Source organism: Lepidothrix coronata, unplaced genomic scaffold (genome assembly GCF_001604755.1).
Source record: "Lepidothrix coronata isolate B3197 unplaced genomic scaffold, Lepidothrix_coronata-1.0 Scaffold48, whole genome shotgun sequence".
NCBI lineage: Eukaryota > Metazoa > Chordata > Aves > Passeriformes > Pipridae > Lepidothrix > Lepidothrix coronata.
The window spans coordinates 3050318-3075687 of record NW_016690228.1 but is presented as its reverse complement, the minus strand read 5'-3'; the positions used below and the strand labels follow the sequence as shown (position 1 = coordinate 3075687).

The 25370-nt window shown below is 38.5% G+C and overlaps 2 long non-coding RNA genes across 4 annotated transcripts in view; one reads left to right on the top strand and one right to left on the bottom strand.

The window, feature by feature from the left end:
• The window catches only part of LOC108497428, a 55539-nt gene that overhangs the window by 6298 nt on the left and 23871 nt on the right, over positions 1–25370 (bottom strand). The window contains exons 7-12 of one of the 3 annotated variants that reach the window (XR_001874820.1): positions 23826–24041; positions 18525–19021; positions 18270–18410; positions 15561–15712; positions 6836–6923; positions 2243–2542 (exon numbers count right to left, since the gene is read on the bottom strand). This is a non-coding gene — a long non-coding RNA (uncharacterized LOC108497428). Of the gene's footprint in view, positions 1–2242; positions 2543–4107; positions 5435–6835; positions 6924–15560; positions 15713–18269; positions 18411–18524; positions 19022–23825; positions 24042–25370 lie in introns of those variants that run through there. The other 2 variants (XR_001874818.1, XR_001874819.1) reach the window with 2 other exon arrangements.
• The window catches only part of LOC108497429, a 76733-nt gene continuing 52242 nt past the window's right edge, over positions 880–25370 (top strand). Inside the window, exon 1 of the long non-coding RNA XR_001874828.1 lies at positions 880–1161. This is a non-coding gene — a long non-coding RNA (uncharacterized LOC108497429). The remainder of the gene's footprint in view (positions 1162–25370) is intronic.

Here is a 25370-nt window from a genome sequence, read left to right as displayed (position 1 = left end):
CCCAAACCTACCAAAAATCCGAGTTGAAAAAAAAAAAAAAAAAAAGAATACATTTTTTTTCCCCGAAATTTGCTACCCTGCGCCGTCGGAAAGTTCCCCCCGTACCGCAGCACCCGAGGGCGGTAGCCGAGGTGACCGTGAACGCTAAGGATCAGGAGGGAAACGAGGGGTCGGCAAAGCTCGGCACCCCTTTGGGAACACGTTCCCCCAGCCTTGGCGGCAGTGGAAGGCCCTCCTCTGGTGTTTGCAGTTTTCTTTGTTTACATTCAGTTTAGAAACATTGGCCTTCGGCCAGCAAAGCGATGGTTCCCTTCCTCCCGCTCCCACTCCTTCTCCGGTGGCGGAGAAGAGACTTTTACGTTTCACGACCCCCAGGTTTTAAAATGTTTTCCTCTCGGCTCCCCAGATTAACCCTTCGGGGTCAGCTCGTAAAGAAAACGGAGCCGGACCGTGCGTGCACCTGCCCTCGGAGCTCCCAGCCGAGGGGGTTCGCAACAGGTTCTACCGGAGATGGAGACGGAGGGTACCGGCGAGCCGGCGAGCACCGAATCAAGTGAGGGGGCCCTCGCCGTGGCCGCGCCGCGCGGCTCGGCGCGCCTCGCCTCGCCGCCCGCGGGGCGGTGCTGTGCGGCGGCAGCCGGGCGGGGAAGCGGCGCGGTTCTACCGCCGCCGCTGCACCGCCCGGTTCCCCCCGTGGTCGTGGCGGCGGCGGCGGCGGCGGGTGGGGGAGAGCCCTGAAGTAGCTTGTACTCGCTGGGCTTGTATGTCCCCTCGCTGCCCCGCTCCGCCCCTCCACCCCGATATCTTCCCCCCACCACCCCTCGGCGAGGAGTAAGTGCCACCGCTCCGCCTTCTCCTTTTCGCAATGTTGACGCAATCTATAAATAGTGGAACAAAAGGACCAACTTCCTCGCAGCTTTGCTGAAACTGCACAAAAAAGGCAATCGGGGGGGGGACACACACGGTTATTTTTTGATTTTATTTTTCTCCGGTTAAAAGGCGAATCCTCCTCCTCCTTCCTCCCCCTCCCCCCCCAACCCCTCCCGCTACTGGAAGATTTTTTTTTCCCCTCACTATCTCCTATACTGACAACGTCCTGCGAGCGGCTGTTTTGCTTTTGCACTGAGAGAAGAGCTTCCCCCCTCACCCTCTCTTCCGACAGTAAGTGCCATTTAGCTACTGCCTTTTCGGGGGTTGGGGGGCTGCCTGCTTGCCTACCTGCCTGCTGCTCCAGAGAGCGGGCAGCAGGGACCGGGAGCTCCGGGAAGGGGGGGAGGTTCGGGGGCGCTTAGTGCGGTGAGGGGACAGCGCCACGGAGCGAGTGGGGATGCGCTCAGGGGGGACGGGGCGTGGGGGCCCCGCGGATTTGACCGGGGAGGGCGACTGGTGAAATAAGGTGATCGGGAGAGGGGACGGCTGCCGCTACCCGCCGAACAAAAGCTGACGCTGATATTAAACGGGCTTTTGTTAAGAGGAAGTGTGTGTGCGTGCGTGTGTGTGTGCGGGGGGGGACACCCCGCCCGCTGCAAGTTGCCGTGCGGCGGGAGGGCACCTTAGACTTGTTTACCGCTCGGCGCGGCTCTCACTGGCGTGTTTACCCTTCACACACGGCGCGGGGCTCCCCTCCTCCCCCACAACCCCATCCCTCCTCCGTGCCCCGGGGAGGGGAGGGATGAGCGGAGCGGGGTTTAAAGGGGGGGTGGGGGTGCGCGGTCAGGAGATGTTGATACGATCACGCGTAAAACACCCCCCCCCTCCGGTTTGCAAGTCGGATCGGTGCAAGCGCAGGCAGTCACTGGCCGGAGGGAGAATTACATCATCCCCTGCTCCAGTGATGCTACCTTTCGTGCCGCTACCATGCGCGCAGGGAAACAACCGGGGGCGCGCCTCACACACACAACCCCCCCCCGCGCCGGCTCGGTGGCACACTGGGGTGGGGGAGATCGGGGGGTGGGGAGGTGCTCCCCCGCGTCATTCACACACACACACGCCCGCCCGTGTTTACAGCGCTCACACAGCCGTATTGTGACGTCGCCTGAGTGACAGCCCGTCGCGCCAACGGTGGGGGGGCGCGGCCCCCCGACGCCGCGGCAGAACACGGGCGCCCCGCCCGCTCCTGCCCCCGCTCCGCGCCCCGCGGGCACCGCGGCCGTGCGCGGCCCCATGGAGAGGGGGGGCGTGCAGAGCCCCGCCGAGCCCAAGACTAAACACTGCGAAAGTTAAATCCAACTCACACGCCCCAGCACCGGTGTGGTTGACACGATGCCGATTAGTTTGCGTTTATGACGTTTTCTGACGTTTTAAGCGCTTACTGTACGCCCGAGAAGGGATTTCTAGTGGGAGAGACGAGGCGTATTTGTAAGCGTGGGGTGTCTGTGAAGTTACACCGCTGATTCGAGTCCGGGACACCCCTCCGAGAGCGAGCCGGGACGCGGGGGCCGGTCTCTCGCCGGGAAACATGCTCCTTAAGTGACTTTGGCACAGGGAAACCGTCGGCGTAGAAGCTGTCATATTGATGGCCCTGGACACTCCATTGTCCAGACTGGACAATAAGGTTTTTTTTAAAAGGGATATAGATTTAAGTACCGAGAACAAAACCTAAATTCCACACATGGTATGCTTTCCCCAGCGTTACAAGTGTAATGTTATAGAGTTAGAAACTTGTTGCAATATGCTACTGTGTTGGGAAAAAGTGTCTGTAGTGTTTACTCAGTCTGTGAAAATATTGAAGCAGTACTTACCCACTGCAAAGTCAATAAAACTGTATCACACTAAAAACAACAAAAAGTGCTTCACACATTGATATTTCTCAAGAATTGTCTGCCAGAATGCAGCAGTGTAAAAATTATTGCTAAAACATCAGCATTTACTTGTTGCAAAATTCAAGTAACCATGAAGCCCTGTTTAATAGTACACACAGTTTTTAATGTGTTAATGGTTTGGGTTTCTTCAAAGCATATTACTTTTTGAAGTCTGGGTGTTTCTATTTGTGCAGAAAATAGACTGAGAAGCTTTGAGCTCCTACTGTTACAAAAGTTAAAAGGAAACAAAGTTGAGCTGCTAAGTCGGCAGTCTGGAATGAGTCAATAGTATCTCCTTTGTCCTGCTAGCTTTCTCTGCTGTGGTGTATCTTTGCTCTATTTCCTCTGCACAAGCAAATGAGGATTTCTACCCTCAGCATATTTAATAGCCTTTATAGAACTCCTGGCTTCTAAATATTCTTATCTACCAGTAATATTTGAATGTCTGCCTTTCCCAGCTGTATACGACAGTCATAATAGCATCAATGACAGTATGCTCACTTCTTTAACCACATAGATACTTCCACATTTTCCATTATCTATAATTAATGGACCAAATTATTCTTGCTTTATTGTAGTAAGCCTTCATAAAAGAAATTAATATGCCTTTTTAAAGCATTCCATCATCTTGGTTTTTTGTTTGTTTGTTTTTTAAAAGATTGGGCCAGAGACAAGTAGATGTAGATAACTCCCCTCCCCCCCGTTTTACTTGGGGATTCCCTGGGAGTCTCAAAGGGCAAGGAGGTAACATAGCTGGCTTTTACAACAGGATGACAGGACCTGACACAAGGTCACAGAGAATCTATGCTTGGCTAGCCCTGTGCTCCAGTTTTGTTTAGCTGGTAGCTAGTCCCTTGAGGGATCAATGTCAACTTAAGCATGCTAACTTCTACAGGCAATGGGTTGGCCAGTGCCCGAGAGCTGTGACTGGCTCCTGCAGCCTCCCTACTTCTGCTGCACTTGGAGCTTGAGTGTTGGCTGCCAGGCTGCCTTCGTGGCTCTGGAGCTTGTCACAGAGAGAAATCAAAGTGGCAACAGTAGAAAGCAAGCCCCAACACTGCCTGTTTTCTGAAAACAAAAGGTGGGTAGATGTATTAGGTGGATTGACAAAGCAGCTTGGGCAGGGATGTGGCTTAATTGACTAAGGCATAGAAACTGGAGCCAACTCCCATCACCATGAGCTAAGTTTCTGTGTGCCTCAAACCCACTTTGCCCTCATATTCTGGCCTTGAATTGGTGTTAGTTGTTCCATAGATCTGTCACATTCCCAGACATGATAAACAAATGTCAATTCAATATTCCACATGTAAAAGTATTGGTGTTCAGCAATTAAAATATCAGCATACTTTCTCTGTATTACATATGATATCCTAAATTAACCCATTAAGGGAACAAGGTATATATATATGTGTGTGTGTATGTGTATAAATCTATGCACACACACATACACTTCTTCTCATATTGATAGCTCTTTCTGGTTTAACTATCAAAAAGCACTGGAGATTAGAATTGGGTTACTAGAGTTCAAAGAAAAGTGAATTTGTATTAACTCACTGGGAAGTTGAAACTTGTATTTTAATATATACAGTATGTAATTTTATTTAATTTTATGTTAGAGTATGAAGGCTTTATAGGTCTGCAAGATCAATATATTTTTTTTGTTTATAAAAATAAGATTTGCTTACGATTAATTTATTTAAGTATGCTTTTCTTTTGATACTTGAAGTACATAAATGAGTAATTTAGCACATGATTATCTGAATGACCATTCCTTTCCTTTTTCACACTTGAAAAAGATTATCAGTCAACTCCTGCTGTAGTTTTGTATCTGCGACCACTCTGACTGTACCATTTGCTGCCTGATACTTTTTAACTTTTTTTTGCCATCTAAGTCTGTACTTCACCCACCAGTTCTTTTAAAAAAATGCAGTCCCATAATTCCCGATGATAACAAGCAGTTTTCTCTGGTGACCAGAGAAAATGCTATGGATTTCTAAACCTTTCCTTTAAAACTCTAAACATATTTATATCTTTTCATTTGTAAAGGGTGTTACTAACTTGCATTTGGAAGTTTGACTGATTCAGACAGCATAGTTTTCCTGGTTCTGCAAGCAGGCAGTTCCAGTGTTTCAGCTTCTGCACAGTAGCACTTTAACAAGCAGCAGCCATGCATAACTAACAAGACTGCAAGTCCAGTTACTGCTTTTTAGAAGCTTCTACCCAGCTCTTACGTTATCCAAAGTGTCCATTTTATGTTGTTGCAGCCATATGACAATACTATTAACAGCAGGAAAGTGCAGTAGTTATTTACAATGAATAAGATACCGGGGGGAGAAAAAAAAGTTTAAAAAAATGGAGCCTGAGGCACAGGAAGAAAGCAGCACAGCTCCAGCTATCCTTTTATAGTAACTGGTGTTTTGTGGAAAGTGGTTAAGAAAAGAAAACTCTCTTCCTTCAGCAGTTAGCCAGTGATGGCATGATCCTTCTAACTGAAGACTGATAGCATTCTTGGATAAACTTTTATGCAGGTTTCATTTCTAGTATTTGGAAATGAGCAGTATTACTTTCCTCAGTTCCTTCTCTTAAACCTGCTTCTGGATTCTGGGTCTTATCCTCTAGCTATATTGATAGATCTGTGATAGAATAGTTTCAAATTTGGCATTAATGCTTCATAAAAAGCAATATATATTTATGAATATTTTTAAGCACTGTAGTAGTTTTCATTCATATTTTATACACGTAGAGCTAACATTCTGAGTAAGTATAGATGATATCAGCTAATCAGGGCATTACTTCAAAATGCATACATAAAGTGTACACAATATACACCTGGCACAGATTAAAAAAGTGCTCTCAGCATGGATTACAGGTACAAACAAATATTTTGTAAAAGAGGAATGGAAATTAGGAAATCAGTAGTAGTTCATCAGATGAGAAATATGCCTTTAGACTGCATGAAGAAGTAAAAAATAAATGTGCTGAGAACTAGGCAACGCTAGCTATCAAAACAGAATATCGAGACCACTGTACTTTTTCAGGACTCTTAGTATCCTCATTTTGGGCTGAATGTGGTATTTGCATGAAAATCTTTTCTTATAAAACAGTAAATTTCACAAAGATTCCACTGTATGACAGTGTACTGATTGGCTGTCACAACTACTGACTAAATTTTAATTTTGGTAGTCTTTCCAAGTTAAATCTATAAGCTCCTATATCTGGATAACTTTTAAAAACCTATCCACAAGTGAAACTCTCAACAAAACCATTTCCTGACTTGCACATTGTCCATCCTCGTTTTAAAAGATTTGTTTAGCAATTTCTTTAATTTGCCAATTTTACTTTTATTAGTTGGATGGAGAAATATTAGATAGTCTCTTTTGATTTGAAGTGCATTTCATCTTAGCTTTACAACACTAAGCAGAGTGACAAACACTGCAGACTAACTATCTACATTAGTGCAATCACTTTGGTTTCATAACTCCTACAAATTTCAATCCCTTACAAGCAATGATTTACGTACCAGTGAGGGAAAATGAAAATGAGGGGGAAGCTCATTATGACAATGTAAAGTGTATTTAGTTTCTCCTAACACAGACTAGATTAAACCTGGCCTATGTCATAAGAAATGTGAAGGGTGAGAGCAGAGGGTACCTTCTCATTATGGTCATGCACAGTTAATGCTCTCTTCACTCAATAGAGAAAACCAGACCCAAAATGGGAAGAAGGATCTGGACTACTATTCTTTCACCTCTGCTCTCCACCCCCACCCCTTGAGCTGTAAAGAAAGGATCAGGTTGCACTATTTTAAAAGCTGGTGCAGTACACACACTTCCTCAGTATATTGGCAAGCACTGGGAGAAAATCTCTTTCAGAGCTCCCCGCAGGAGTTCATACTGCTTCATAACATCCTTTAGTTAGGACTGTGACTTATCAACAAAGCTGAGCCTTCAACTGAGCGACAAAAACTTCTCCCAAAAAAACACACAATATTTTTAGGGACATATATGAATAACAATATTATTGAAATAACTTACCTTTGACACATGGCTTTGAATGCTTCACACTTGATGCAAGTCATAAAAACAACTATCACAATAGGTCAGCACTACAGGTAAAGTAGATCTGTAAATAAATTAAAAAAGAAATTAAGCAATTTAGGATAATTTCCTGAACACGCTAAATAAACTGAACTGATTAACACACTAAGAATATAATCACTTTTATCCTACCATCTGAGCGCAGATTGCTACTTATTGGTCTTACATACACTTCAAGTTAAATCATACTGCTGATGTTAAATCTACATCAGAGTGGAAGATGGATGGTGTTTTGGCCAAGGTTTGGAATGGGAGTTTAAACAAGGGCCATAATCCTGTCCTCAACTCAGAATTTCACCACTGGCTTTTTGATTCTAAGATAGGGACAATTAAAACTGTTCTACCTCTCACTGAATCTAAGAGACAAAATAATGCTTATAGGAAGCACCAATGCCACACATCCTAGGGTTATAAAAAGCCTAAAATAGGTAAGATCTGAAATAAGTGAAAAATCTGAAACCGTTCCTGAGGCAAGGCACCTAGTTAGCTGTGACTCCTGAATGTCAAAAGGCTAATCCAGCTATGAAGATCTCTCTTAGAGTTCTCGTGTTGTATCATATCCCCACATAAAAAAGAAACCCAAAATTACAGTGACTGAAATCCTCACCAGTCTTCCACACTCTTCACATTAGATATGAAGACCTGAACTGGGAAAGGGCACTAAAAGCCTCATATCTCACCAGGGATCCTCCTGGAGGAACTATGGAAGGAAGTCATGAGCCTCCTCCTGTTGGAATAGGGGAAGTTTTGGATGCAGTGGAAGAGTCAGTACAAAGCACTGCATGAACGCTGGGCTGAGTCAGTGGCACTTGGAGGCTAGAAGAGCTGTCAAGAGGCCCAACAGTGAGAAGGTATAAATCCTGTTTAATCTTGCCTCAGCCACTTCTACTTGAGCTCTGAGAGTTTTACAAGGAGTAAAATCTCATTCCAGGCTTAAAAGAAGCTTGAGGTCTATAGATAAAAAGCTGTATGTTACACCTAGGTATTACAATTTTAGTTGTTAATAATACACGGTTTCAACATATAGACTGGCAGATACTCCATTTGAAAGTAAGAATTAAAATCATGGAAGGTTGTGTCATATGACAAAAAATTTAGAGGTAGTAGCAAAATTCTCCTTTTCTCATGCATAAGAGTCATCCTTCTAAAGGGAGAGCCAGCTGGAAACACGCAAGAGGCACATGAAAATGGAGGGAAAGATAAGGAGTTCAATGGAAGATATTGAGTTGGATGACTGAAGTCTTCATCAAATAAGAAAGCACTCTCCTATCTGCTTTCTGCTGGTGTGTAAATGAATGAATCAAAGCCCACACATTCTCTTGCAAATCATGTCACAAGGATTCTACGTGTCTATGCCCCTGAGGTCATGAGTGACTATGTATTGACCTCTGACAGACTCCTGCCGCCTTTCCTTTAATACAGCGAGCATACACCTCTCTAACCACATGAGTGCTATACATCGCATACTGCCTACCCTTCCTTTCTTTTATTTTAGCAATTTATACTCCCCAAAATTTCCTATAATCTTGTGTATTTCTCTACAGCCTTTCCTGAACTGAGAAGTTTCTTGATACTTAAGCAGATGTGTTAAGGAATAAGGAAAAGCATAAGAAGATATTATTACAGGGAGAGTCCCAGCAACTTTTCAGAAAAAGGAATACATTATTTCAAATAAAATAAAATTGTTTTCAACTGAAAGAGGCTCATGTTCATATTATCACTAAAACTTTTGCTGAAAGGGGAGAAAACAGTAACTGTAGGCAGTAGTTCAAAAGGAGGTTCTGTTACAGACCAAAAAATTTAAGTTCTTACACTGTATAAAATATGTAATTATTGCTGAACTTCTGCATATGCCTTAAATACTGAGCTGTGAGTGTGGACTGCTCTTTAATGTGTTCAACAGCCTTAATGCTGAAACCTATACAAGGAAATAATTATTACAATAGCATTCACAAAGCACAAAACCGGGATATTCTTTCACTGAAACTTCTCCAGCTCCAACAAAGACAGCATTCAAAAAAAAAAAAAAAAGAAAAAAGCATTCCAAAGACCACTGTAGATGCTGGACATAGACCGATTCTTGAGTCAAAGACAGACATCCGCCAGCCAAAAGGAATAACTCGAACAAAGGAGAGACTTTCAAGTTTCAGACTTTCAAGTTCGAGACCTCTAGTTTGAACTTATCTGTTTTCATATATCAGTAGGTTCAGTGGAGTTAGAAATATCCAGTAGGTGTAATGAAAACAATCTCTATCAGTGGATACAGCATGAACATGATAATATATGTTTTCCAACCCTAGAGCAATTGTCAAGCAATTACTATTTGTCAAGGCAACACAGTTGATAGTCAGAGTCATCTAACCCTAGGTCATCTCCTTCTACCTTGTTCTGAGGCAGGTCTCAGTAACTCAGCTGCCCAGCTTTCTTTGATTTGCTCTGAATGTAATTTGCAGATGCAGGTTTCTCTCCCTACACACAGCGAGGAAACCGAGGGAGGCGGTGGCAGCAGCAGCAAAGGGTTGCACTTTCTGCCCCACGATGGCTCATATAAGCAACAGCTGCTGGGGTTTTGTTCTAAAACGAAGGAGGGCCTGTGCGGGTCAGAGGGGACTCCTGGACAACTGATTATTAACCAGGACTTTCTAAAGCACTTGCAAGGCCCATATTGTGTTTGTTTAGGACCCAGAACTACAAGTGCATGTTATAAGCAGACTGGATGAATTGGTTTGTGTCCCTGAGTTCAATTATCAGTTCTAGCTACGTTTTAAAACAGAAAGGATAAGAGCTTTGTCTTAGTAAGCCTATTTTGGTCTGGTTTTACATTTCCTTTTTTTTTTTATTTTAAAGGCCCTTATTCAACTAAATATATCCCCTTTACAAAATATGATTCTTTTTGCTATCCAGATTGTGATTTCATGCCTGTACAATTTTTATTTAACCATCTATATAATGAACTTGTGATTCTTAATCTTTACATTTTATAATATAAAATTAATGGCTTCTCTTTACCATGACTTGGTCTTCCAATTATAATTTATAAAAGTGTGTGTGTAGATGGAAAATGGAATTCAATCCAAATGTAATAAAGAGCCCTTCATTTTTTATCAGTTAAATTAAATAACCATAAATGTACATAATATTTAAGAAAAAAAAAGTTATCAGAACATGCTGCATTGAAAACAGATTCATTCAGCAAGAAGTGATCACCGCTAGTTGGTGAACTTAAATGATTGTTTCTGGCTAGCACAACCTTCAAGACTTTGGAACTAGTACATCTCATCCTCTTACAGATTTCATTCATGGACCTGAAGAGAACAAATGACATTACCTGCTTTTTCATCTCCCAATGGATTTTTCAACTTTGAACATACTAGTCATTAACATAAACTGGATGAGTACATTAAAAGAGAAAAGGAAAAGCTATCAGAAGCAGGTTCCACATTCTGCAGGTTATAGTTCCAACTGCTCTGCCAGTGACTTCCACCCCTTCAGCAGTTTGACTTTATCTAAAACTTTGGCGTAAAAAAACGTGCAACTCAGTATTTTTATTGTGTTATTTTAAAATACTATAGTAAATTTAACTTTAATACTGGCTCCCTACTTTCATAATTAAGCAGTCTTGTTAAAAAACCAACATTTAATTTAAATAAAGCATACCTATAGAATTCATTAAAGACATATTAATCATTCCAGGAGGCCACAAAAGGAACAGAAAATGTGAATTCCTTCCTTTCTTTTCTTGTCAGCCATTTGCACTACAGTATGTTCAAACCAGAATGGGTTCCTACTGTGCCTGTCGGTGTACATACAAAGTTAAAGAGACAGAGCCCTGGTACAGAGGTATGCCTTCATTTCCTCAACACCTGAGGTGGTAGAAATAAGAAAACAAACAGGATAGGGGTTTTTTTTTTTAGTGCACTGGCTGTTCAGGTGCAGATTTACCAGAAGCAGGAGGCACAGGTTAAAAGGATACTACGGTGAGTTCTAGATCCTGCCCTGTTCCTCCATCCATTCTTCCCCTCCCCAAGCTCTCGCTGCATCTATGCCTATCTACTGAAAATTGGAAGGACTTCTGGTTAACCAGGGAACTGAACATAAGTATTGACCACCTTAATCTCTGCTAAAAATAGAGACTTCCCATTAAATTTCCTTGTCCTTACTAAGTGACTTAGGAGGATAAGCTGTCAGGACAACTTCCTAAGTTTAAAGGAAGAGAAGAAAAGTTATTTCTGAGAATGTCCAAAGGCTTTGATCCTGGCTTGCTGTATTTTGGAATAGATCTGTGGATTTGATTTATTCACTTTACAAGGATCAGAATGAAATTCCTCTTCCCAAATTACTGTGATGGAAACAACACTATCCCACAGATTTTCTATTAATTTTCTTGCTGTTCTCTTTGGCAGGCTCAAAGATTTCCTTTGTAATAAAGAAAATCTGAAGGCCAGCATAAGGAACAAGTCACTACTCAGAATTACAATGGTAGCAACAAGTTTCTAGAGAGATGAAAATGAAGAAATTTTGGTTTAGGTGAAGGCAAAATTAAGTGAGGAAAAAGAGGAGAAGTAGAGGCATTTCATTAACATGTTATAAAATCTTTGAAATACTACAGACTATGAAGTTAGCAAAGCTGAGTGTGCAGTAAAAGAAATGAGAATGACTGAAATTGACTATAGTTGATTGAATTTTAAAGAGGGCAAGGTCCTAAAAGTATTTTGTTTCATTTTTGCAAAGACTGAGTAGGTCAAGATACATAAATAAACTTTACTTTAAGAATACTAGAGAGGTCAGACTGGTTCAGGCCAGGCATACACTTGGCCCATTTACCTATCTACAACAGCTGTCATAAACCAATTCTTATCCAAATATTCTCTCAGTGAACAGCAGGCCCAGGACAAGCACATTTGATAATGCCCATAGGTTCCAGCATCCAACTTTGTTTTAGCTTGGAGGGTTTCCTGAACCTGATGTGGTTTGTCTAGTTAGTGACCTTTACTAGATCTCTCTGCCAGGGTCTTGTGCAGTCTCTCCTTAGATCAATGAGAACTTCTTTAATCCATACTGTCTTTAGTTACATAATGTTGTGAGTATATTACCCATGAACATGTAAGATAATTTATTGTATTATTTGCTTTGAACATGCCTACTGCTAGTGTCCTCTGATGCACCCTCATTTATTTATTGATAGAGAAGGTGAAAAGTTGGTTCCTGCCCATACTTTTTGTCTGTGATTTTAAAACATTTATTGCTATTTTGAAGAGGCAAATTTTGGTATTTGTTAGAGGGGCGCTGTAATTACAGTCTGAAGAAGACTCCATCGCCCCTGGTCTGGAAATCTATTTCTTCTTAGGTCTGCCAATAAACCACCAGTTTGCCTGATATCTGTGGCAGATGCTGAAGCTGCTATTGCAAAGAAGTCCTTCCAAGATCTTGAGAACTGGAAGCTTAGATGAGCACATTCTGACAGAGCCATTCTTTTCCACTGTTAGGGAAGATGCATCAGAGGAAAAGATGCAGTCGTGCATATTGTGCTCTTAAAACCCTGCTGGCCTTTCTGCAAGCAGAATCTAAAAAAATAGTAGGGAGTGGAAATAAAGATAAGAAAATTTGCCAATCCACATAAATCAGCCCTATTCAAAGCAAATTACTTGCTAATAAATAAAGCTCAAGGAAGCAATGTAAACTCTATCTAAAATATGAAGCAGAAAACTGAAGATAAAGTAGTTCAAGCCTCCTCTAAAGGAGAAGGGCATTGTTTTTTGAGTTTGGCAGGAGACCTTAAGTGGACACAATTAACATCATAATAAAATCAGCAGAAGCTTTTGAGAGTTTCCTATTATTTCAGTAGGAGAGTCATATATACCCATGCAGTATACTCCCATTTTCCCTACTATGTGTTTTACAAGGCACAGAAATATTTCTCAAGCAGACAGGAAAGCCCAGTTTCTATTAGTAAAGAATTATACAGATAGGTAAGAGAGGTCTCCGTTCTTAGGTAAAAATATAAACAGCATTTTAGAAATCTTACTGCAAGGTAAGGTATATTGTACCGCTCTACAGAAGAAGATAAGCAGCTATTGCAGAAAAAATGGACTTTGAGAGAAAATATGTTAACTCCACTTAGTGTCAAAGCTATTGCACAGCCCCATGCTACTGAAGTAGAAGAGGTTAAGGGATACCGATGATGCCAAGATACTCAAACAGAAAGTCTTTTCATTTAGGTTTGTGAGTAACTCTAGTTAAAGTGACTCTATTTGACACAAAATGATCTGTACTGTTGCAAAATAGTTTCTGTCAGCAGATTTCACCTAAGCAACGCCCAGTCTACCAGCTATAATCCTACTGGGTTTGGCTGCAAGATCTGATTATTATTTCAGAAGAGTATGTCTGGCTAAGCAGGTAAAGAGAATGTACTGAAAGTTTCACAAGACACAAAGAAAGGCAAAAAACAAACAAAAAAAGGCACGCAAAGCCCATATTATTAAACAGGTAAACAAAACATTTTGTCAGAAGCTCTCAGCATCTCTCTAGTTAGAACAGACACCTATTTGTATCTGTTATGAACAAGCACACATTAAAAGTCCCCCTTTGAAAAACATAACTCTGGAAGACAGGTCAGTCCTGTTGACTCCCTGCTATGATGGTTAGATATGCTGAAGGTTAGAAATGCTCGAGAGCCTCTAACATTATCGGCCCTAATCCCAAATGTTGCCTGGTTCTGACTGGTTTAACTCAGAGCCATATGTCACATGAAAGTTCTTGCCCTTCAATGGCTTGTTGACAAATAGATAATTAATTATCACACTAACTATTGGCACTCGTTTGGGAAGTCCCTGAAAAACAAACCCAAATTTACTTTCTGTTCAAGACAGAGGGTACTGACTGAAATAATTATATGGAGAGAAAGCATCTCCTGAACATCCCAGAGATTTTGAATGGGAGCAAATCCCTCTCTCTGTCACCCAGACCCTTAGTACTTTGAGGTATGAAGGTGACACTGTAATAAGTGTCATTTGTTCAAAGTTTAATGAGGAAAGGACTTCTTTATGTACCCCAGACATCTAATGCAGCATGTACCAGGTCATTGCAAGGCTGTGCTTTTAATCAATTTTGTGCACAATGTAGATAAAGTACAAAATGTTTTGGGAGAGACTATAATTGCTGAGATGTTTTCACTGATCTTAAAAGATGACCTAGAAGCTGATTTAGTGGATCTGTTGCTGTCTAGGATCTCTCCTCTGGGAAGTAAAAAGCTCTTTATAATATGATGTATAACAGCAAAACCATAACCAAGTGTTTTAAATCAATGTTGTTTTTGTAAGTCTGAGAACTGTTGATCATATAGTTTTAGACTTGTGTGAACTGAATCAGTGATCTGTTGTGGTACTACACCTCAATCCTTTATCTTCTGAGGCAGGCTGTGATGATGGCTACTTTTTCTGGGAGGAGGCAGCTCAAACACAAAGTCAACAGAAAACTCCTGCTTGTTTCACAACAAAGACTGAAGAGTAGCACTCTGTAGTATAATCTAGAGTTCCTATGAGGAATCCAAGGTCTTTTCTCTGCTGCATGGATCCCTATGTAAAAATAGACATCTTGCAGGCTGGCAGTTCAAAATCCCCGAGGATTAGTGATTGGTTAGAAGATTATGGATACTACTCCAGTCTGAATTTGAAATACCAAATGAAATTGCTGAGGCACCGATAGTTGACACGGAACTGCCAGCCCCCTCACCCTTTCGGTAAAGTTGTAGAGGCAGAAGGCCCTGTCACTGATTTGTAATGGTACATTTGCTTCTGCAATCAGTCATAGAAGGGAACCTATTTCTGGTGTTTATTGTTTCTAATAAGCTAGATAGCTTGTTATAGAATAAAAGAAAGAAAAGCCACAAGGCCAGCAAGTCACTCAGCACTAGGTATGACACGGTACTGAAATACAAAGACAATTGCTATTATCAGGGCTATAAATACATAAAGCACTTAACACAAAGCCAGTCACTATCAAGGCCCCTGCGGGGAATGCCAGGGTATGCAAGTAATAAAATTGATCTTTTTAGGACCTGGACTTTAAAATACACAAATCAAAGACATGCCATATTGCTGATGAATCTTTCATCCCTTGCTACATGCCTGGGCAGCAACTTGTGTTGAGAATCACATTCTTCTTGCCTCCATCAGTCTTCTCTGCCAATACAAATGGACCCTGATACTGGATATGTCCCAGAAGATCAGAATCACAGGTTTTAGGACACTGAATAAGAGAGACTGTCTTAAATCATAACTATAGCTTTACTCGTGGAATTTAGCAACCAATTGATTTCTGTTTAAGGGACTGTTTAAGAAGGAGGTCTCTCCCTCCCCTGCTGTATGTTTCCTCTTGGAAAGAGGAAATGTTACTATGGGATACCTTGCTCTCCAAAGAATCACATTAAGGAAAATCTTAAACCCCAGTAACCTATGACTCCTTTATCCATATATAAAGAGATATATCTAGTATGCTAACTCAAACTATATTTTGCTAATGGTCATAAGGGGACTTAATTTACTCCATGAAATTAATTATACTATCACAAATAAAGTTAAGTAAATCACACAGCGCATGTACTGCATTATTTCCATCTCTGTGGTATGATGAAAATAATGAAATCATCAATGGTTGTACTCACATGGCTATTTAATGCCCTGAGGACAGTGGACATGAAGGTGCTTCAAGTAGTAGTCTGCTGATACCATTTAATGGACTCTGCTTATCCAAATAATTTGTCCTTGCACTCCAGGGACACATGCACACTAGCAATGAAATCCATCTACACAACCACTCAAAGAAGCAACCAAAAGCATCCCAGATGAGTTATTAATGTTCTTTGTAAAAACTGGGCAATTAAAATAACTCTCTGTGCTTTGGCCAACTTGAGTGGAAAACCAGGCTATACAAAGTAACACAAAAACTGCATTAATAAAGTAACTACTTCTTTATACTGTTGCTGTACCTCACACTATTAGTCCGGAGAGCCCAAAACTACAATAAATGCAATTTCTAGTTTTCTAAATAAAATATTTTCATAATTATGATGTTTTCTTATCTATTTCTCAAAACTGGACAAAAATTATCCACACTCCTAAACACTAACATTTACACTTTCCAGCCTATCTCTTTCTGATGTAGAGTTTATACTACTTTGTTCAGTCCAATTGTGGTTACGTTAAATATGGGGATTACATTACATTATTAAATCTGCTAAAACAGAATAACTCAGAATAACTGCACACCATGTTTTCCCAATTCTACCTCCAATCATAGATTCTCCTGCCAAGTTAAATAAATATTATATCATTCCAGTTTCCTTATATGTGCTGTTTACCACACTTAATCAAAGTGCATATATTTTTTATTCCTAACCACACTTTAATTATTCTTACTGTTTCTGAATGTCCTTATTTAATCTGTAAATAATATTTTTTAAATTATTAAATTATAATTTCATTAACACCTTTGAAAATGGGGGTTAGATCCTTCTATATTATTAACTCTGTATGTTTCTGAGTATTCATACTACCCAAAAGAGACACAGGCACCTTGCTGGGGATTGATTTCTGTAGTAGTTGTGCCAGGCCTCTGAAGATATGCAGAAAAACTAAATTTCTCATCATAATAAATCCCCTCTGGTTAAGTAAATGCTCTCTGTAGTCAGGCAGTTTTTTTTAAACTGTTCAATAAAATATTAAATGGGAAAGCTTAAAATATAGTTTGCATTTTCAACTGTAAAAATGAATGTTCGTTTACAGTAACTATTAAGTTAATATACATGTTGAGAAGCAAGTTGTCACAAGTAAAAACAGACAACCTGAGGTTTCAATTGTAAGTAAAAGGAGCCTTAGTATTTTTTTCATTTTTCTCCATTTGTTCAATTGATCAAGGCATCTTGCAATTTAGAACCATTATTCTTTCTTCATGAAACATCTTGGATCGTAAGTTACTTCTTTGACTGTCATGAGAAGTCAAGTCACATAACTTTCAGAGGCCTTTTTAAAGCAGTATTCACTTCTACCCAGGAATTATGTTTTCCTATGCTTGTAAAAAAGTGTGAGTTAAACATTCTAAAGTTATTTGCTGGACATGTTCCTCCAAAAACTTCTCTCACCTATACTGTTTTTCTTCTATATAAACTGCATTAATATAAAGATGCAGTGGTATATAAGTCATATTCTTGAATAATTCTATTCAAGTTTACAACAATCTTTCTCCAGATCGGCTTGTATTATAAAGGCTGTAAGACTTTGGTGGTCTCTTTGTAAGTTAATTCTCAAATATCATAAGCAGATGCTTCCTACTTTAAAAAAACAACCAAACAAAAAAAAAAACCAAAAAACCAACCAAACAAAAACAAGCAAGTAAACAAACAACCAAAAACAAACCATAAACCAAAGCCAGGTAAATCTAAATGATTCAAGTGTAGTATTAAATAGAAAAGTAATACTGGAACCCCTTGGTTCCTTATCAAGTTAACAAGACACAACAAGCTACAAAAGTGAAGGGGTGCTACTTTTCTTATTTAATCTTCCTCTCCGGGATGTTAACTGCGTGAAAGCTACTTGATTCTCTGTACACAATTCACATTTTTAATACAGCTGCTTCTAATAATTGATATGTTTCTAACACAATTTGAGGGGTGAGGGTACAATAAAAAGTCCATTTGCAAACGTTCACAGCCTTTCCTGTCACAGACCCAATACAAGAAAAACCACTGGAAGATAAACACTTTAATTTGAAGACTTTAATTACTGTTTGATATGAACACATAAGTCCTTAAGCACCTAACAGATTTCTTAGAAAGCACAGACATGCTAGCCAGTATTCTGAATAGACTGAATTCTGTCAGTATTCTGAATAGTCAAATGATCCTCATTCCTTCAATATTCTTGCTCTTATGTTATATATTTTATGCTCTAACAAAAGCACATACATGGATTATTCCTGTTTTAATCAAGGCCATGAATGTTGGTAACATGAACCATACATTTTCTTTAATGTTGTTTTTTAGTACAGAAAAATAAAATAACTTGAGGTTTGGAGCAGAAATGCAAGTGATATTTTCTAATATCACTAACTAATTTCACTTTAGGGTTCCATTATCACAGCATAGATTCTAGGTTTCATTTTTATTACTAACAGACTTTATTTATCACTGTAAAAATAGTCCCTTAACCACAGAAAGTAAAATTCACCATCAAAGTTCTGGTTTTGTTTAGGAATCAGACTTTTTCAGATATTCTGTCAAATAATAAACCCTAGTCATCTATATCTGACTTAAAAGAAACTATATGTGTTTTGAATTCAGAATATTTCCCTGTAATACCTACAAAGGTATACATACCTGAGGAGTGTGTGCTAGATAGAATTAGAAGCCAAGATAAAAGGGTATTGACCAGCTTCCTGACCAGAGAACCAAGCAGTGTAAGCAGAATAATAGCACTGCTTGTATGAACAGGTAACATGCTTTATCCTTATTGATGAACTGTAAATAGAAATTATATGTATATGAATTTTAAAATTTAAATAAGTGAAAATTAAAATATACAAATGCATACAAAATTCAAGAATACATCTTTTAGCAAAAAAAAAATGATACCTGCATTTATGATGATTTATCATGCGTTCAGACTATCCAACTTCATCTCCACATTCCAACTTATTTTTCAAATTACTTCTTAATATTCCAGATTATTTATTGTGTGGAGCCAACAGTTATAAAAGAAGATAGGTATAAGAGCATTTTGATGACAGAAACTTTTTGTCTAATCCATTCTAAATTGCCAGTGAGGAAGATGTTCCATCAATGACAGACAGGTTGGTTCCAGTTTTTAACTGTCCTTGTACTTAGAAGGATTTTCCAAATATGTAGCCTGTTATTTTTGACTGTAAACTAAGATAATTTTTTTCTTGTTCTTCCACAACTGGATACAAAAGACAATTGGTGACCATCTTCTTCACAATGATCTTCAGATGTCATATTATTTTCCCCAGTTTGCTCTTGACTAAACAAATACAACTCTTTTGAAACATGCCTTTTAAATCTTGCTTTCCAAGAATGTTTTCACTCTTGTTCTTCTATGGATTCTCCTTTACCTGAAAATTGAAATAATTTTCCTTTTTCAGACTTTATTTTAACACAAATAAAACAATTTTATTCACTGACTTTTACTGTGGCCATTTTGCATGAGTGTTCTTTGATTTTGCTTCATCTGTAAATGGCAGTATCAACGTTACTTGAAATTTTACAATTACTGTAGCGCAGTAGGCCCCACAGACTCTTAAAAAAATACATCTTTATATCTCAGTAACTTTTCTGGAAATGAGTAATGACAATTTTCTTTGAATCTAGAGTAAGTCACTTTTTCTTACTTTTTCCTTTTCTTCAAAGAACTGGATAAAACAGGGATTTTGTATATATCTTCTTAGTTTTACAGTTAATAGCTAAAACAAGAATTATGCTATTCTTAATAAATAAGCAGACAGATAGATGGATGGACAGACAGGCATAAATCTAGTTTTTCACTGAGAATCAAGCATAACAGAAGGGAGATTTGACTCAAAGCCTGTATCTCTCTCTATTGTCTCAAAAAAGGTAATGTCTGCTGAAGTAGAGTTAGAAGGTTGTTGCTAGTTGAAGTATGCTATGGAGTCTCTCTTTGATGATGACACAGTTACTTGTTTGTGGTAAAGGTATGTCATGCTTTACATTGTTTTCAATGAGTTTTGCCTAAATAAAGAGGAAATATTCTGGATCAAGAAAAGTAAAACAAAGGATGTATGATAATAACAGATCAATTCTGCAGTGGTGATCTGTCTTCACATTTTTTACCAAATGCCTGCCTTTAGAGAATCTAGTTTCTCTACTTTTTTTAATCACAAATAGTTTATCCCAGGAATCTTCAAATTATGTGCTTGGAAAAAGCGGGGGGAAATAAAAGGAAGTGATAAACTGCACAGCAGTTTATGACATTTAGCCCAGATTTTCTGCTTCTTTGCTCTACTTCACTTGTGCAGACCACGGAACTATACCATAGTCACATATGAAAGTTGTTCTCAGAAGTGGTTTCTACAGTTTGGTTTTGCTTTTTAATATTCATATAGTTTAGTCATAGGTTACTTTCACAATGAATTCCTGAAATTTAGTAGTTGTTCTTTGCAATCTAGTTAATCCATCCATCTGCAAAACGTGCATGATGCCTAGGTGTACTCTCAATAGACTGAGTACATAGGCTGAAGGGCTCCCAGCAGCACTGCACTCCTGCTCAGAGACACCCAATCTCCACCTCCAGAAAAGCCTCTACCCCTTCAGCCAAACTTCTGAATGCAGTTATTTTCTCCTTCCCATATTCCAACTTAGCTTCCAGCAGCTCTTATAAACTATGTCCCCCCACTTCCTCAGGAAACATAGAGAGGCAATCCCCCAGCAAATGATTATTTAAGCAGGAGTGATGGGCACAGAGTGTCTTCACCACTAAGGGAGAAGCAGTCTATGAAAACTTCTCTAGCAGACAGTTGTACCTGCAGTATCTGCTATAAGATTTTTCAGAATGTCTTTTTGCAGAAGTCTTCAAACTACTCTTTTCCTCAAAACAGGAACTACCAGTTCTGGTACTTCAGACATTAGGTTTGGAATATGTAATGTACTCAGAGAGAAGTGGATAACTTCAAGTATTTTGTTTGGATGTTTCATGTAATTTTCTAAAACTATACTCAGGGGCATCCCAGTATTATAATTTTATATAATTCACTTGCATTTCCAAATTACAAGATCATTATAAGAAAGAATACTTCTTTTTTTCAGCTAGGTATGTAATATATGTGACAGATTTGCTCTATGTTATTCTTCATCTATATAATTCTACTTTCTTATATTCTTCATTGATATTCTCTTGCTTTTTCAAATGTAGTTTCTATTATTGGCAAAAATATGTTCCTACTGATGTCAAAGCAAGCCAAAGGTACAGAATTGTACATTCATACTACAGAAGTGATTTTTCCAAACATAGTTCCCTACTGTGCTGCATATCTGGTTGATGGCAATACAGTAAAGCCAGAATAGCCACTTAGTTCCTCCAGAAAAGCTGCCTGCATTTCTGCAGGACTGCTTCTCCAAATACTAAATTAACAGGAAAATTTATGCTGAATAGTTGTTAGGATGGTCTATTTTCTTATCAGTGTTCCATTAAGAATAATTTCCTATTAAGAACTGTTTCCAAACACCTACTTCCAATTTTACTTCTCAAACTCTGGCTATTTTTGTTTGATTTATAGCATCCTAAAATTTTGCCCATTTTATTTCATTTATGTCCTTTATGTCCTCAGCACCCACCGGAGTAGCTGATATCTTTTCAGAATCTGCATGTTGTTTTTATCTGAGCAGTTTATTTCCTCTCTTTACCTCTGAGTGACTTAAAAGATAATACTCAACTGAATCCTAATAGATCATATTCCAACATTGTCTGACTTGCCACATTTTCCTTTTTTATTTTCTGTCTTCAGATTTAAGATGTTAATCTCAGGTCACAAAGTAGTCTATGAATGTAAATTTATTTTTTCTTTTTGTGCAGTTTTTTCTGCACATAGTTTTCTACAACCTATACAACTAGAAATTATCATGAAACTAACTGGTCAAAATATGACCTGGAACCTAATAGTAATTATATCACATGCTGAAAAACTGTCCAGGTAGTACAGAGATTACGGTAATCCCAAGACATTATTGCATATCCTTTTTTGAAAACTGTATAAATATTCAGTAGAATCCTTATCCCATCATGTGCATGATGAGGTGACTATTTTATATTGAAGCATGTCCACTTCAGCATTAGATCCTTCTTGAAGGTCTCAGAATAAAATGCTATAAGCATTAATGCATTATATTTCAGGCTTTTATCCTACAAGGAGGTCCACAAGGTGGGACCCAAACTTCATTTTAATAATGAAGTAAATCCATTTACCCAAATGGTCCTATACTGACTTCTTTATCTTGAAAAGAATATTCACTCATCTAACTGGCTTTACAGTTTCAATTTTAAAATGCTTTTACATCAGTCAAGTACTGTTTTTCCTTTTATTGTCCTCCTCTGACTTTCTTAATTTACCAGGTTTTATTTTATTAGATTTTTTATGCTTTCTTCCCTTTTAATTGTCACACATTATACCCAAACTTAATACATTCATTGACATTTATGGTCTGAAAGATACCTATAGATTACTGGCTTTCATGCCATTGCATTTTTGATCTAGAGCAGGCTAGTACAGTTGTAATTATTGCCAACTGGATGTAGCACATAAGATTACATCTGTGTTACTGAGCTAAACAGGGCTCAGGCACATGCTTGAGCTCCATCATATGATAATCCATGCCATTTAGCTGTTAGCCTGCTCTTTGGTATGCTTCTCACCTAGGCCAGCAAGCACTCAGGTAAGACACTGCAGGATGTGGGGAATAGCGTGGGTTAGGGAGTCTTCTTATAGGCATTATGAACAAGGCCACCCTGGCTCAAGAGAGCAAATGGGTTAGCCAGGCAAATGTGAGTTGTAATTTGCTAATGACTCTTGACTGGGTTGTGGAGCATTTTGTTTTCTAGTACAGATGTGATCTAAGAAGTTAAATGCCATCAAAAACTGGTAGAGTGCCTTCTTATGAACCTGTTAGCAGACCTATGCAAAGGATTTGAGCTGTTGGCATGGGAGAAGGGTAGACAAGGGCTGACTGTGACTTCCCCAGCAAACTCTCAGCCTGTGAGTACGAGTGGATCTTGGCTACCTTGTGCTACCTCCAGCGGACAGAACAGGGGTACAGAATCTGGACCCCTTCATATCTTCAGGTACTTTTCTATACTTTCCATTACCATTCCTGTTAGCTGCCTCTTCAACTATCTTTTCAAATAAATGTTCTGATTTGTAGACAGTGGTCTTAGATTTCCTTTTATTCAGTAGTATTCTACTGGAAACAAAGAAAAAATTAAACACTCGAGAAACTTGAGAAAAATCTGCTTTCTAGTGTTTCTTTAAAAGCCTGACACGTTTTCAGAATATATTACCCAAATGATACTAAGTCAATAATTAGGCTCCCTTAGACAGCATCATATGGTCCAAGCTCTCCTTCAGCTTATCTTTGCATGATGGCAAGTTTAAAGTTCCCACTTCCAATTCTGTTTTCTTTTCACCTACTTTATACTTCACTAAACATTTATTTACAGCTGAATCTTTCTCACAGTCTATCGTAATGTTACTGCTGAACCAGCTGTCTGCTATTACTCTTCAAACCCATTACCTTCCCATCAGTGATTTTCACGATATGTTTTTTCTGGTCTTTCTAGGAAACCAGAAGATTTGTACAGTCATAAGGTCTTAATTCTGGATCTAGTATCTCTTTTTTCCTGATCGCTATCAGATCCAGGACTGAATTAACTCTCATTACTTCTTCCAGTTGTTTTAAGTACTATACAAAAATATCCTCCTGTAACCTACTTTGAAACACCTCTTGCATGTAACTCAAATTCTTCTTTTACAGCTTTTCATACATTTTCATACACATAGCAATATATCTATATATATCATACATATAATATGTCTTTATATATATATCTGATGATCATAGAGATCCTCATAAACCTAGAGAAAGACAAATGAATCAATCCTTCAACACAATCTTCAGGGATTTTGCATCTTCCATTTTCATTTGTGAAATTATTTGTGTCTGCCAGCCATGTGAATTTCAGGATCTGCAAGCAGAGTGGTTGTTTTATAAATTATGCTTCTCTCACCTTATATTCCTTATATTGCAAGATATATTCTATTTATGTCTTAGCCAGACTTGTTTGTAATGTGATCAAAGAACATTTCTCGGAATTTGTAGTGGTACCGCACCTCTCAAGATTTAGATACACACCTGTACCTAAGCTGTGTTTATGAACAGAAAGACTTATTCTTTCATGGTTATTTCCTGCAGGACTTTATAGATGAAGTATGTTTTCACATCTTGATGTAGCAATTCACTCAGCTTTATTCTCCTCCTGTAGATGTTTCCCTGTGGTTACACTTACTCATTTGCTGAAAAATCTTCCCTGTTTTGTTAGTATTTCCAGCTATGCTTTCCTCAATGTTCCTAATATATGTAAAAATAAAGACTTTTTAACTGATTGTTTTAACTGAGATATTATCACTCAAAAATTGCAAATCAAAAATATACAAAGTATATTATTATCTTCAAACTACAAGTCTAAATTCTGGATTAGTAGTACTATCAAGCAAGTAGTACTAATTAAAGAATACTATAAAACAATAGTTTTGTACCTTAACAAGTTATATCAATATCAGTACTCTCAAAACTAATTTTCTAAAACTACACTAATTTAAGTCAGTTTCGTGTACTTCCTTCTAACAATAATACACCATTGTTAGAATTGTATTATTTCCCATGATGAGTAAGGCCTTATACCATAACTACTCTGCTGTAAAATGAATATGACTATTAAGTGAGGGATTATTTCAGGATTTGTATTGCATTATATAGTTAATAAAAAGGACAAATCTTCAGTAAGCAATAGTGACTTAAATGTATGCATGCCAATTTATACCATTTGAGGATATACCCCAGAAAGTCCTATCAGGTTTTACATAGTTTTTAATATTCTTTCTTCTTCTATGGATGATTTCATATAGTTCTTTTTTACAAAAATCACTGCAGTTGATGCAAGTTCTTTCTGGCAAAAATCTTCCTGCTACTATTGTTCAACACAAACTCTATCATTGGTGTAACTGTTTTAGAGATTCCAAATTTCCTCTGCTTCCTAGTCCTTGTCTATAATGTCATCCTCATGCTCAGTAAAAAAATCTGGCAAAGAAGGTGCTTTTTTAATGGCCTCAAAATTATGCAAAGTACTGCCTGTAACTACACTAATTAAAAACTTTTAGGCCCCATAAATTACATTCTCAGTCACATCTCCAATCATTTTCTAGCATATTGCTATTATTACTTCTATTATTACTACTGCAAATTACTTTAAGTATCAGAAGAGGCTTCAGAGTTATTTTACACACCTAAAGCCAAAGTTCTAAACTGTATGATGACAAACACTATTTATGTTTTATCATGGTATTCCTTTTATTGCAATCCAAAGAATTCACATTATCTAAAGGACATTTCGTATAGATAATAAAATATGTAGGTAGCTACCCCATAGAAAAAAATAACTTTTATTTAATATTTCTGCTATAAGAGAGTCTGATTTTCAAAAATTCTCCTGATTTTATGGATCTATATCTTTTAGTTGTCTTTTTTTTAACTCCTTATATTACTATCAATATCAATATCAATACAAAGCACTCTTTCCACTAGCATTTTTCTTTATCTGCAAATAAAATCTGAAAACTTATGCCATACCATTTATGAACACAGCATGTTTGCTTTTATTCAGATGCTCCTTTTAAGTTA